Consider the following 14,315-nt stretch of genomic DNA (forward strand, 5'->3'; position numbering starts at 1 on the left):
GCTTCGAAACGCGCGCATGCTCAGAATAAAGTATGAGACGGGAGCGCACCCTCGGTAAAATTAGCGTTCGTAATGGAGATAGCACATTCGTCACGGTGTAATAGATTGAATAGCGCGAATCGTCTCTCACCAAACTTTTTCTTAACAGGCTGTAACATGAGATTAGGAAAAGCAGCCCCAAGGGTGGCGCCAGTGAAATCGAACTTCCCCTTTATAGTGCCGTTGTTCGTGTTGTACGTCACCGCGTTTCAGAACGACGAGATTTTGTCTTTACAGTGTGTATGCAAAGAAAGCTTGTCAAGATTCTCATCAAGCCTGACAAAAACCTTGTAGAGGAAAACGATGTTTCATTTACAACGAGATGCTTGGTTGTGTGTACGAGGCCTACCTGTTGTGCCCTGTAAGTACCAAACAGTCCTATCCCAAGTCCTTTAACCTACCAATGTATGTATTAAAATGTCCTGTCAGCAAGTGGTTTTACCAGGATCATGGCTGAATCTGCAGTCATGATTCTGGTATTGTTCCCTCATCTCCTCTGTGATTATGGAAGCAATGAGGATTTCATCTCTGGCTTTGAGACATCATTTACTGGCTGGTGCAGCCAGAAAAGCATCTAGCCAAGCATGATCAGTGTTTAATTATTTGCTTTGGAGGGCAGTGGAGATACCAGGGGTCTAACAGACCCCTGATGTTTCCATAAAGAGTATCTGTCACCTGGCCAAAGATATCAAATGGGGACTTGTTTACCTCCTTGTGAGAGTAACAAAGTTAAATGTTTTTTTTTTTTTTAAAGTGCAAAAAAATTCAAAATAAATAAACATGATTAAAAAAAATCACCCCATCTCCCCATGCATAAACGCAAATGCAGATGCTTAGGTAGGTCTGACATGTATATGTAATTGGTGATTGCACCACACATGTGAGGTATTGCCATCAAAGGAGCAGTAAGAGCAAAAATGATTTGGCCATAATTCACAATTAATTATAAACTGATAGCCTGTAAAGGCGTTTACATTTTAGGTAACATAGTTTGTCGCCATTTCACAGGCGTGCGCAGTTTTAAATCTTGACGTGTTTTGTAACTATTTACTTGATGTAAGATCATCTTTTATATTTTACCACTATGCGCCCGATGTTTGAGTCGAACATAAGCTTTAAAGAATATTAGGGGGCGCACGCGTAATGATGGAGCCAATGCACGTGGGGGCAGATCTTCATTCTGTCAGGGGTGGAAAGACAGATTGGTCTCCTCCCTCAGGCAGTCCCATTCCCCACAGTTAGAAGCACTCCCTAGGTAACACACTTAACCCCCTGATCGCCCCAAGTGTTAACCCCTACCATGCCACTGACATTTTTACAGTAATCAGTGGCTATTTTTAGCTCTGACCACTATATAAATGTCAATGGTCCCGAAAAAGTGTCAAAGGTGTCTGATCTGTCCGCCGCAATGTCGCAGTCCCGCTAAAAATCGCTGATCGCCGCCATTACTAGTAAAGAAAAAAATAATAATAAAAATGCTGTAAATATATCCCCTATTTTGTAGACGCAATAACTTTTTTGCAAACCAATCAATATACGCTTATTGCAATTTTTCTTCACCAAAAATATGTAGAAGAATACATATTGGCCTAAACTGATAAAAAAAAAAAAAATGTTTTTAAAAAAATGGATATGTATTATAGTAAAAACTAAAAAATATTGTTTTTGTTTTTTTTTCAAAATTGTCACTCTTTTTTTGTTTATAGCACAAACAATAAAAAAAAAATTTGCAAACCAATCAATATACGCTTATTGCAATTTTTCTTCACCAAAAATATTTAGAAGAATACATATTGGCCTAAACTGATAAAAAAAATGTTTTAAAAAAATATTGGGCCAGATCCACAGAGCAAGTACGCCGGCGTATCTACTGATACGCCGGCGTACTTTCAAATTACCCGCGTCGTATCTTTAGTTTGAATCCTCAAACCAAGATACGACGGCATCTGGGTAAGATCCGACAGGTGTACGGCTTCGTACGCCTTCAGATCTTAGATGCAATACTTCGGCGCCCGCTGGGTGGAGTTTACATCGTTTTCTGCGTCGGGTATGCAAATTAGCAATTTCCGACGATCCATGAACGTACGCGCGGCCGTCGCATTTTCTAACGTCGTCTGTAGTCGGCTTTTTCCGGTGTAAAGTTAAAGCTGGTATTTTGCGGCGTATAGATAGACTTGCCATGTTAATTAAGTATGACCGTCGTTCCCATGTCGAAATTTGAATTTTTTTTTTTTTTTGCGTAAGTCGTCCATGAATAGGGATGGACGTAACTCACGTCTAAGTTAAAAAAAAATCGGGACGACGCATGCGCAGTTCATTTGGCGCGGGGACGCGCTTAATTTAAATGAAACCCGCCCCCTAATCGTCGATTTGAATTCCGCTGCTAGAAATACACTACGCCGCTGTAACTTACGGTGCAAAATCGTTGGGGATTCAAACTAAAGCCAGGTAAGGTACGGCGGCGTAGCGTATCTCTGATACGCTGCGTGGATGTAATTCTATGTGGATCTGCCCCATTGTTTTTTTTTTTTTTTTTAATTGTCACTCTTTTTTTGTTCATAGCGTAAACAATAAAAAACCCAGAGTTGATCAAATATCACCAAAAGAAAGCTATATTTGTGGAAAATGAGAACATCGATTTTATTTGGGTCAACGTTGCAAGACCAAGCAATTGTCAGTTAAAGCGTTGCAGTGCCATATTGCAAAAAATGATCATTAAGGGGGCAAATCCTTCCGGTCCTTAAGTGGTTAAATTACTAGGTGTGTTCTTCACTGAATGGAAAGCTTTTAGAAGGAGAGTGTTCTACACTGTGAACTTTTATCAGTTTGACATGTACTGTGAATTGTACTGTTAAGTGACTAACTGAAGAATTGTACTTGAGTGATGTTTGTGCAGCAAAGCAGTGAAAATGCAACTGCACTGGACATTTTTTATTCATTGTAAAAGGCCTCTGGTTGGGAATATGTGTGTGAGTGGGCTTCAGCCAGGAAAATTAGACACAATATGGTGGAGCTTCTCTGAAACAACTGTGTGGGTGATTGTCCCATGCAAGAAAAAGCTGGGCAGTTAAAGGATCCACATGGCACCAATAGCCAACCAATGTGGCCACGGTCGGATTTTTTGGAAAACGCTAATTTTGAAGTTTGTTGGCAAAAAGGCTTAAGAGAAAGTCTGTCTTAATATGGATTAGCCGCATGTTGAAAATTAAACTAAAATATGAGATTGTGAATGACCGTGCGGCGATGTATTTACGAAAGTACAAAATTACGAATCCATTGTGTACGCTCCATCAGACAAACTTTTTTGGTTTCAAAAGTCTGGCCAACTCCCTTCAGACAAAAATCCACGGAAAAGTTTGTTTGAAGTCCGATCGTGCGTACGAGGCTTTACACTGTCCAATGTAACTCAGCACAAAAGATTGGCTAAGATATTAAGTAAGATACATCACTCACTAACTACACTGCCCATTCGAAAGAACGATACAAGTACACAAATTTACGAACAGACAAAGAAACAGATTTACAAAACACACAAATGAAAATACGAACATACGAATGAAAATACGGAATGCAAATTGTTTGTTATAGATGTAATTTTCGTTCTTTTGCTGTTTCTGTGTTTCGTATTTTAGTAAGATTGTCCAATCGTACGTTCGTATTTTCGCTTGTTCGTTATTTGGCTTCTTTGTAATTCCGTAATTTTTGTATTTTGGTTCTTTCAGCTTTTCGGATGTTCGAATTCATCCGAATGTACGAATACTAACAAATTCATTTGAAAATACATTAGTTACGAACGGGAACGCACATGTCTAATAGGCAGGAGCTGCGGTCCTGTGAAATCAACCTTAAGGCAGGACTCCAGACTTAGAAGTGAGCTGTACACTTGCACAGTTATCTCCTTGTAATCCATTGCCATACTTCTTACATTATTGACACTAAGCACTTTGGACACAACTTCTGTTAGAAAACACCTCTCTCTCCAGGTGTGCAGCATTTTTGAGCCACGACCGCAAAGCATGTACCGGTCTCCACCAACGAATCAGTCCTGACACTTCAATCCCAGTGATGGATCTGCTAATGGATACATAAAACGCACTTCTCCATAAATCCATAATTTAAGGCTTGTTATTCTTCCTGGGGCCCCTCTACATCTCTCTCTCCTGTGATTTCAGGCTGGGTCCCTAGGTTTTCTATTGCATGGGAATGGTCCCAGTATGTGGGGAATCAGATGCTAGTGAATGGGGCAAAGCATAACACCCCTTCACTACGAGAGTATCTTTCACCTTTGCCATGTCACCCATTTCCTGGCTGGTTGGTTTCTTTAACAATTGGCACAAATATGGTAGTCTTCAGCAACACCAATATAGCCTCCTTCTCCAGGCCAGAGATCATAAGAGGCAGTGAATCCACAAGGGGTAGCAAGCAATCCTTAAAGTCTATGTAGGTAATAACGCCACAAAAAGCAGTCTGTGACTGGCAGCCATAAGTCCATCTGGGAACCCCAAATGGGCTCCCCAGAAGGGGACACAGCCCGGTAGAATAATGTATACATCTTGGCAGTCTTTTCCCAGCTCTCTCTCTAGGGCACTAATGTGCCCCTATTTACTGTATATGATATGCAGGGGGTGGAAGCCTTCTGAAAACACCTTCTTAGACACCACCAGCTCAGCAGGTCAATCTTAAGGCCCCTTTCACACTGGGGCGGGAGCGGCGTTGGCGGTAAAGCGCCGTTATTTTTAGCAGCACTTTACCGCTAATTTTGAGGTGCTATTCGGCTGCTAACTGGACGATTTTATGCATTTGGACCGTTTGTGAAGCACAGGACATAGATAAGAACATTATTCTTATCTTAGCATTTGTTAGCACAGCACTGTCTCTTTTCTTTTTGTTTACTAGACAGGGGTGCCCCCTGTCACTGCTCCTCTTTGCACTGGAAGAGGAACCCCTTGCAATTGATATTGGACAGTTGAACTATCAATGGGTTCCATAGAGGTAATCTGGAGGACAAGATATTTTTACACGCTGCTGATGCACTACTTTTTTTAGGAGATATAATCCCTGTCATCACCCACCTTCTTCCCCCTCCCCCTTTTGCCTCCTCCTTATCTCTCCCCTCTTTGAAGGAGGACCCTAGGTCCATGACTTCTTAAATGGTCACTGAACAGTAGGTTGGATTAGTTCTGAGGAAGGAGGTCTGTCCCCCGCAAAGCATCAGCCATCCAATCGGGAGTCCTGGAAGTGATGATTTGGCCCCCACAAAGCCCTGATCCCAACATCATGTCTATGCTTACATGAAGAGACAGAAGGATTTGAGGCAGCCTATATCCAAAGAAGATCTGTCATTAGTTCTATGACTAAATCTGTGGAATAACCTACCTGACAAGTTTCTTTAAAAACTATACGCAAGTGTACCTAGAAGAACTAATGCTGTTTTGAAGGCAAAGGGTGGTCACGCCAAACATTGATTTGATTTAGAGTCAGGTAACCCCCTAGATCTGTTTCTCCACCTCTCATGCTATCTCTTGCCTCCTCCTGGGGGGGGGGGGGGGGGGATCTGGTTATACTTGGCAATTATGATAAGGGTCAGGAAGATACATCTTTTATATATATGTAGGTATTGTATTTATGTTTTGTCATGTCTGAGAGTTCAATGTTTTTTGTAAAAAGGATGTATTTTATGATGATAATGTGTTTTGCAATCCTTTTTGAAATCAATGAAATGAAATTAAGGCACCTAAATATTAGAAAATCAAATAAACATAAAACATTTAATAAACATAAAACACAAATAAACATTTCATATAACATTTTATTAGTGTATGACCAGCTGAAGTGCCTTTATAAGACTGTTGTGCACATAGTAAATTATAACTTGATAAGGTCCTAAAGTGATCTTTATGAAAATTATTGCTACAGTACCTGTTGCCGAGAATGTGTTTCCAGCACGACAGCATCGCGCTGATTCTCGGCGACAGGGTGCCAACATCTCACACTCACTGGAATAGACAAAGCACATTCCAGCGAGCGCGTCATAGAAGCGACAGGAGATCCTACTTGGATTCCCGCCAATTCTAGCTGCGGCGTTTGGTATGAATCCTGAGAGGGAGAACTCCAAGCCAAATTTTAAATAAAAAACCAACATGGGTTCCCCCCCCCCCCCCAGGCCCTTAGGTCTGGTATGGGTTGTAAGGAGAGCGGAGAAGAGCGGAGAAGACCCCCAGAGAGCGGATAAGACCCCCGGAGAGCGGAAGAAGAAGGCCCCCTCTCGTAAAAGAGCTAAAGAAGACAGCGGGGCACCCGGAGCTGACTAATAAATTACTTTAAAAACCCTGTGTTGTGTGTTTTTTTTTCTTTTACACTTTGCCTCCGGGTGAATGGGTAGGGGTACGATTTACCCCATATTCATTCACCTAGGGTGGGGGGCCGGTATCTGGGGGCCCCCTTATTAAAGGGGTCTCTCAGATTCCGATAAGCCCCCACCCGCAGACCCCGACAACCAACGGCTAGGGTTGTCGGGAAGAGGCCCTGTCCTTATCAACATGGGGACAGGGTGCTCTGGGGTGGGGGGCCCCGCAGTGCGCCCCCTGCCCCAGAGCACCCAACCCCCCACTGTTGAGGGCATGCGGCCTGGTACGGCTCAGGAGGGGGGGCCAGCTCGCTCGTCCCCACTCCTTTCCTGGCCGGCCGGGTAGCGTGCTTTGGATACGGGTCTGGTATGGATTGTGGGGGGACCCCTCACGTTTGTTTTTCGGCGTAGGGGGGTCTCCTTACATCCCATACCAGACCTAAGGGCCTGGTATGCTCCTGGGGGGGGAACCCATGTCGGTTTTTTATTTAAAATTTGGCGTGGAGTTCTCCCTCTCAGGATTCATATCAAACGCCGCAGCTAGAATTGGCGGGAATCCAAGTCGGATCTCCCGTCGCTTCTATGACGGCTTTGTCTCCATCGCGGCAAGCCAGTTCGGCGCTGGCTCCCACGATGGGGCTCGTAGGTGGTCAATCTCGCCGAGAAAGGGAGCGAGATTGACACAATATCGCGGTCACCTACTGTATTTTCACTCACCTCTTTAAATCTAGGTACATTCTGCATGCAAGGAAATTTGGTTGACAGATTTTTTTTCATCTGCTTGTCCTCAGTACACCTTTTTTGTGACTGATTGTTTTACTATGGAAACTGTGTTGTCTAAAGTGATAATCTAATGCTCTGTTTTATGATAGAGTATGTAAAAAAAAGAGGAAAAAACTACAAAGTGTCTGTTTTTGTTTGTTGTTTTTGGAAAAAAAAATGTGCTAAAATTAACAAGAACTACATTATTAAAAAATATATATAAATTATTGACATGAAAATTTGCCTTATTTTATTATACACAGTTTGATGTACAGAAACATACTCTATGGGGGATATTTACGAAAGGCAAATCCACTTTGCACTACAAGTACACTTGGAAGTGCAGTCGCTGTAAATCTTAGGGGTAGATCTGAAATGAAGGGAAGCTCTGCTGTTTTTATCATCCAATCATGTGCAAGCTAAAATTCTGTTTTTTATATTCCTTGCATGTCCCCCTCGGATCTACAGCGACTGCACTTCAAAGTGCACTTTCAGTGCAATTTCAAGTGCACTTTGCACTTGTAGTTTGCACTTGTAGAGCAAAGTGGATTTGCCTTTCGTAAATAACCCCCTATATCAATATTGGATATTGGTAATGTGGTACGGATAACATGCCTCTGCAATATTCTATCAAAGTTGGCAACTGAAAGTCCACCTTTACTACAAGTATAGTACACATACCACTGAAAGGCTTTAAAGGAATTTTCTAGGACATGAGAAAATGTCCCCACTGCGTCTAGTAACATATACAAAACTATAAAAGGATAGAATGAACATTCTTAGGAAAAGTCTTCAGAAAATTCATACAAAAATTCTCAGAACATTCTCAGAACCTGCGATTGGCGTTTGAAAGGTTTTATTGGCACTGTTAAAAATATTTTTTTTCAAGAAAACCTGTTATTTTAAACTTTCTTGTCACTGTGGTCCACACTAAACGTTGATTTGACTCACAAATAGGGTTGAGCGAACCTGAACTGTAAAGTTCGGGTTCGGTACGGACTTTGTTTTTTTTTTGCTTCCGAACCCGAATAATTGGAAAAAGTTCGGGTTCGGGTTCGGAGTTCGGCTATTTTATGGCGCGCTGCACGGCAGCCAATCGCCATTTGTTTTACTAGTGTGACTAGGAAGCCATCACAGCCATGCCTACTAATGGCATGGCTGTGATTGGCCAGTGCAGCATGTGACCCAGCATGTGACCAGCCTCTATATCAGATAGAGGCACACAGCACAGGTCGTCACTCTGCATTAGCTAGTGTAGGAAGAGGCTGCTGCTGATTGAGGGACAGTGTCAAATAGGTGTATCCTGCTTCAGAAATCTACACAAGCACTGTTTATTTCTGTGCAATCTGCATCTTATCATTTAGGGCTCGTCACTCTGCTTTAGCTAGGGTAGGGACAGGCTGTTGTTGATTGAGGGACAGTGTCAGATAGGGTTATCCTGCTTCAGAAATCTACACAAGCACTGTTTATTTCTGTGCGATCTGCATCTTATCGTTTAGGGCTCGTCACTCTGCTTTAGCTAGGGTAGGGACAGGCTGCTGTTGATTGAGGGACAGTGTCAGATAGGGTTATCCTGCTTCAGAAATCTACAGGTTCCAGCTATTTGCTATAGGGACAGCAATATAGGTGACTCTTTGTATAATTCACCAGCACTGCACCTGTCACCTGTGATATACTGTGTGTGTCCAGTACATAGTTTAGGGAGAGGTTCCAGCTATTTCCTATAGGGACAGCAATATATAGGTGACTCTCTGTATATTTCACCAGCACTGCACCTGTCACCTGTGATATACTGTGTGTGTCCAGTACATAGTTTAGGGAGAGGTTCCAGCTATTTGCTATAGGGACAGAAATATATAGGTGACTCTCTGCATATTTCACCAGCACTCCACCTGTCCCCTGGGATATACTGTCTGTGCAGTACATTGTTTAGGGCTAGGTTCCTGCTTCTTGCTATAGGACGAGAAATATATAGGTGAATCTCTGCATATTTCACCAGCACTCTACCAGTCCCCTGTGATATACTGTCTGTGCAGTACATTGTTTAGGGCTAGGTTCCTGCTTCTTGCTATAGAGAGAGAAATATATCGGTGAATCTCTGCCTATTTCGCCAGCACTCCACCTGTCCCCTGTGATATACTGTCTGTGCAGTACATTGTTTAGGGCTAGGTTCCTGCTTCTTGCTATAGGTAGAGAAATATATAGGTGAATCTCTGCATATTTCACCAGCACTCTACCTGTCCCCTGTGATATACTGTCTGTGCAGTACATTGTTTAGGGCTAGGTTCCTGCTTCTTGCTATAGGGAAAGAATTATATAGGTGAATCTCTGCATATTACACCATATTACACTATTGTTGTATTTAAAAAACACCTATTTAGGGCAAGATCCTACATTTGAGAAATATAAGGAAAACGTCAAATAAGGGACGTGGCCACGGCCATGGTGCTGCTGGTGGAGCTCCTGTTACAGGGAGAGGACGTGGTCGATCTGTGCCAGCTACACACACACAAGTGAAACACCTTTCTCAGGTGCGAGTAGGCGACAGAGCCTGCAGCGGTATTTGGTCGGGCCTAATCCAGCTTTAAGAATGTTGAGGCCAGAAGCAGAACAGGCGGTAGTAGATTGGGTTGCTGAAAGTGCCTCCAGTTCCTTCACATTGTTTTCCAACCAGTCTTGTGCTGAAAGTTCAGAGTCCACCATCAGTCTTTCACCTCACCCCCTTGCAAACCAGCCAAGCAGTCTGAGCCCCAAATCATGCAGCAGTCTCTTCTTCTTTTTGATGAGTCTGTTAGCATGTGTTCCCAGGGCCATCCACCTAGCCCAGCCCCAGAAGTGGAAGAGATTGAGTGCACCGATGCCCAACCACTTATATTTCAAGATGAGTACATGGGGGGACCATCACAGCACGTCTTGGATGATGATGAAACACAGTTGCCAACTGCTGGTGCTTTTGCAATTGTGCAGACCGACAAGGAGGGCAGTGGTGAAGACTGGGTGGAAGATGATGTGGAGGACGATGAGGTCCTCGACCCAACATGAAATCAACCTCATGCAGGTGACCCATGTAGTTCGGAGGAAGAGGCGGTGGTCGCACAGATTCACCAGCACAGCAGAGGAGGGAGCAGGGTGCCAAAGCAGAGCGTCCGTCCCCTAGACAGTACGCCTGCTACTGCCCAACGCAGCAAGGGACCGAGCACACCAAAGCCAGGTCCAAGGAGTTCCCTAGCGTGGCAGTTCTTCACACAATGTGCTGATGACAAGACACAAGTGGTTTGCACGTTGTGCAATCAGAGCCTGAAGCGAGGCATAAACGTTCTCAACCTGAGCACAACCTGCATGACCAGACATCTAAGTGCAAAGCACGAGCTGCAGTGGAGTAGACACCTCAAAAACCAAGAAAGGTCTCTGGCTCTTCCTGCTTCCTATTCTGCATCAGTCTCGGGCCTCTCGGCCTCTTCATCCACCTCTGTAGTGACAGTGCCACCTGCCACCCCTCAATTAGAGGACCGGCAAGCAACACTACCACCTCGGTCACCAAACATCTCCACAATGTCCCATGGAAGCATTCAGCTCTCTATCTCCCAAACACTGGAGCGGAAGAGGAAGTACCCCCCCTACACACCCGCGATCTCTGGCCCTGAATCCCAGCATTTCAAAATTACTGGCCTTTGAAATGCTGTCATTCCGTCTGGTGGAGACGCAGAGTTTTAAAAGCCTGATGGCATTGGCTGTCCCACAGTACGTTGTGCCCAGCCGCCACTACTTTTCCAGGCGAGCCATCCCTTCCCTGCACAACCAAGTGGGGGACAAAATCAGGTGTGCACTGCGCAACGCCATCTGTGCCAAGGTCCACCTAACTACGGATACGCGGACCAGTAAGCACGGTCAGGGACGTTATATCTCCCTAACAGCGCACTGGGTAAATGCAGTGGCGACTGGGCCTGAGGCGGATAGCAGTTTGGCGCATGTCCTTCCACCACCGAGGATTGCAGGGCGCTTCAGTTTGCCTCCTGTTCCTAACTCCTCCTACTCCACTTCCTCATCCTCTACTGCCTCCTCATCCAGTCAGCATAACAAATTCACCACCAACTTCAGCACAGCCACGGGTAAACGCCAGCAGGCAGTTTTAAAACTTTCCTGTTTGGGGGAAAAACCACACACCGCGCAGGAGTTGTGGAGGGACATGGAACAACAGACCGATGAGTGGTTGGCATCAGTGAGCCTCAAGCCGGGCCTGGTGGTGTGTGATAACGGGCAAAATCTCATAGCAGCTCTGGGCCTAGCCGGTTTGACGCACATCCCTTGCCTGGTGCATGTGCTGAATTTGGTGGTGCAGAGTTTCCTGAAAACTTACCCCGATATGCCACAGCTGCTGCAGAAAGTGCGGTCCGTCTGTGCGCACTTTCGGCGTTCTCACCCTGCTGCTGCTCGCCTGGCAGCGCTGCAGCATAACTTCGGCCTTCCCGCTGACCGCCTCATATGTGATGTGCCCACAAGGTGGAACTCCACCTTGCACATGCTGGCCAGACTGTGCGAGCAGCAGCAGGCGATAGTGGAGTTTCAGCTGCAGCATGCACGCGTGAGTCGCTCTGCGGAACAGAACCACTTCACCACCAATAACTGGGCCTCCATGCGAGACCTGTGTGCCTTGTTGCGCTGTTTCGAGTACTCCACCAACATGGCCAGTGCCGATGATGCCGCTCTCAGCGTGACTATCCCAGTTCTATGCCGCCTTGAAAAAACGCTACGGGCGATGATGGAAGAGGATGTGGCACAGGAGGAGGAATCGGGATAATTTCCAAGGCTTTCAGGGGAGTCATTCACAAGTGGCTCCTAGGGTGGGTTCGTGCACCAACAAAGGCCAGGTACACAATTGTCCAGCAAGGGCACAGTTCTGTAGGATGACGCGGTGGAGGATGAGGAGGAGGAAGACATGGAGGAGGAGGAGGAACCATGTTCACAGCAGGATGGCATCCAGACCAGCTCATGGCCATCACTGGTGCGTGACTGGGGGGATACAGAGGACACAGATGATACACCTCCCACAGAGGACAGCTTTTCGTTGCCTCTGGGCAGCCTGGCACACATGAGCGATTACATGCTGCAGTGTCTCCGCAACGACCGGCGTGTTTCTCACATTTTAACAGGTGCTGATAACTGGGTGGCCACGCTGCTGGATCCCCGTTACAAGGACAATGTACTGTCCTTAATTCCCTCACTGGAGCGTGAACGCAAGATGCGCGAGTACCAGCGCACGCTGGTAGATGCGCTGCTGGTGCAATTCCCACCTGGCAGCGGGGGCACAGTGGAAGCAGAAGGCGAAGGCAGAGGAGGAGGAAGAGGTCGCCAACGCAGCAGGGGCATCGCCAGCACCTCAGAAGGCAGGGTTAGCATGGCCGAAATGTGGAAAAGCTTTGTCAGCACGCCACAACAAACAGCACCACCAGCTGATATGGAATGTTTTAGCAGGAGGCAGCATTTCAGCAACATGGTGGAGCAGTATGTGTGCACACGCCTACACGTACTGAATGACGGCTATGCCCCCTTAAACTTCTGGGTCTCCAAAATGGGCACATGGCCTGAGCTTGCCCTTTACGCCTTGGAGGTGCTGGCCTGCCCTGCGGCCAGTGTATTGTCTGAACGTGTATTTAGCACGGCAGGGGGCGTTATCACAGACAAGCGCAGCCGCCTGTCCAGAGCCAATGTGGACAAGCTCACGTTCATTAAAATGAACCAGGCATGGATCCCAGAGGACTTGTCCGTACCTTGTGCAGAATAGACACCGGGCCGGCCTTACCCAGCCATTGTTTTTTTTCTGATCTTTCTAGGGTTGCCATCTCATCCCTTTAAAAGCAAAAACATATTAATTACACAGGTTCTCTGGCTGATTAAGGTGCTGCTAATTAAACACACTTGGTGCCTTATCGACATTAAATTAGCCCCAGAACCTGTGTAATTACTCTGTGTTCAGGTTTAAAGGGATGAGGTAGCAACCCTAGATCTTTCTCACTCTTTTGGGGTTTACCCTAATTTAAAAAATAAATCAATTAAAAACCAAAACCTGCTGTGTTGGCTACCTTCTCCACCGCCGCTTCCACCTACACCGCCACATCCACCTCAACCTCCTACTACATATAGACCTCGTCCTCCTAGGTCAAAAGGTCAGAGTTTGAACATTGACCTATTTCCCCCTCAGTTACGAACTGTGGTAACACACCTACTGCTAGCATCTAGATCCCTCATCACTCGGAACTGGAAGTCCAATGTAGTCCCTAATCTCTCAAATGTAATCTCTCTCACTCACGATAATTACGTTTATGAATCCATAATTGCTTCTAGAGCTGGACAGAGGAGGAGCTTTGATAAAAGATGGCAGGTCTGGACTGAGTGGAACAAGGAGTGACCTTACCTTGGTTGACTGATTTCTTAATGATTTCTTAATGATTACTTAGTATTAAGCGGAGGCTCTCATCACGCCCTGGTAAAAATACTCTCTGTACTGGTTTTATCTATGAGGTCCATCTCATTCCCATTCCCATCCCCCCTTTTTACTTTAACCCCTTCCCTTTGGCCTTAGCCCCCCCTTTTGTATTATTATTTGTATTATTTGTATTTGTATTATTATTTAATATCTTACCTTTGCCTGTTGTATGTGTACCTCAGTTATGCATCATTCCCTACGTTAAGTGTCCACAATGGGATCCACAGGGCTGGATGTAAGACGTGTTTGAGGATGCCGACTAGTTTGTTATGTCTCACTTTGCATCCGAGGAATCCTCAGGTCGTGAAATTGATGTTAACCTGTGACTTTGTCCTACGCTCTTGTATGGTTACTGTATTTGATGATGTATGACACCTTTTTGTTTGCACAAAAAATTCCAATAAAAACTTAAATGGAAAAAAAAAACCTGCTTGACATGAAAAAAAGTGGAATGCACCCACATTTTGGGAGCTCTTGTGTACCATCAACCGAAAGAAGACCTATCAAGTTATAGGAGCCACTAGATCACCTTGCTTATTGAATGAAGTCTGCTGAAACCAGGACATTGTTGAATATTCTTACCCTCAATTCCTTTTAATTTCATTTTACCCTTTTTTTTTATTATTAAATTATATTTTGAAAAGTGTTAAAACTGTCTCTAAATGCGCTAAGGCAAACTAAAAT

Source organism: Rana temporaria, chromosome 7, assembly GCF_905171775.1.
Source record: "Rana temporaria chromosome 7, aRanTem1.1, whole genome shotgun sequence".
In the NCBI taxonomy this organism is placed as follows: Eukaryota; Metazoa; Chordata; class Amphibia; order Anura; family Ranidae; genus Rana; species Rana temporaria.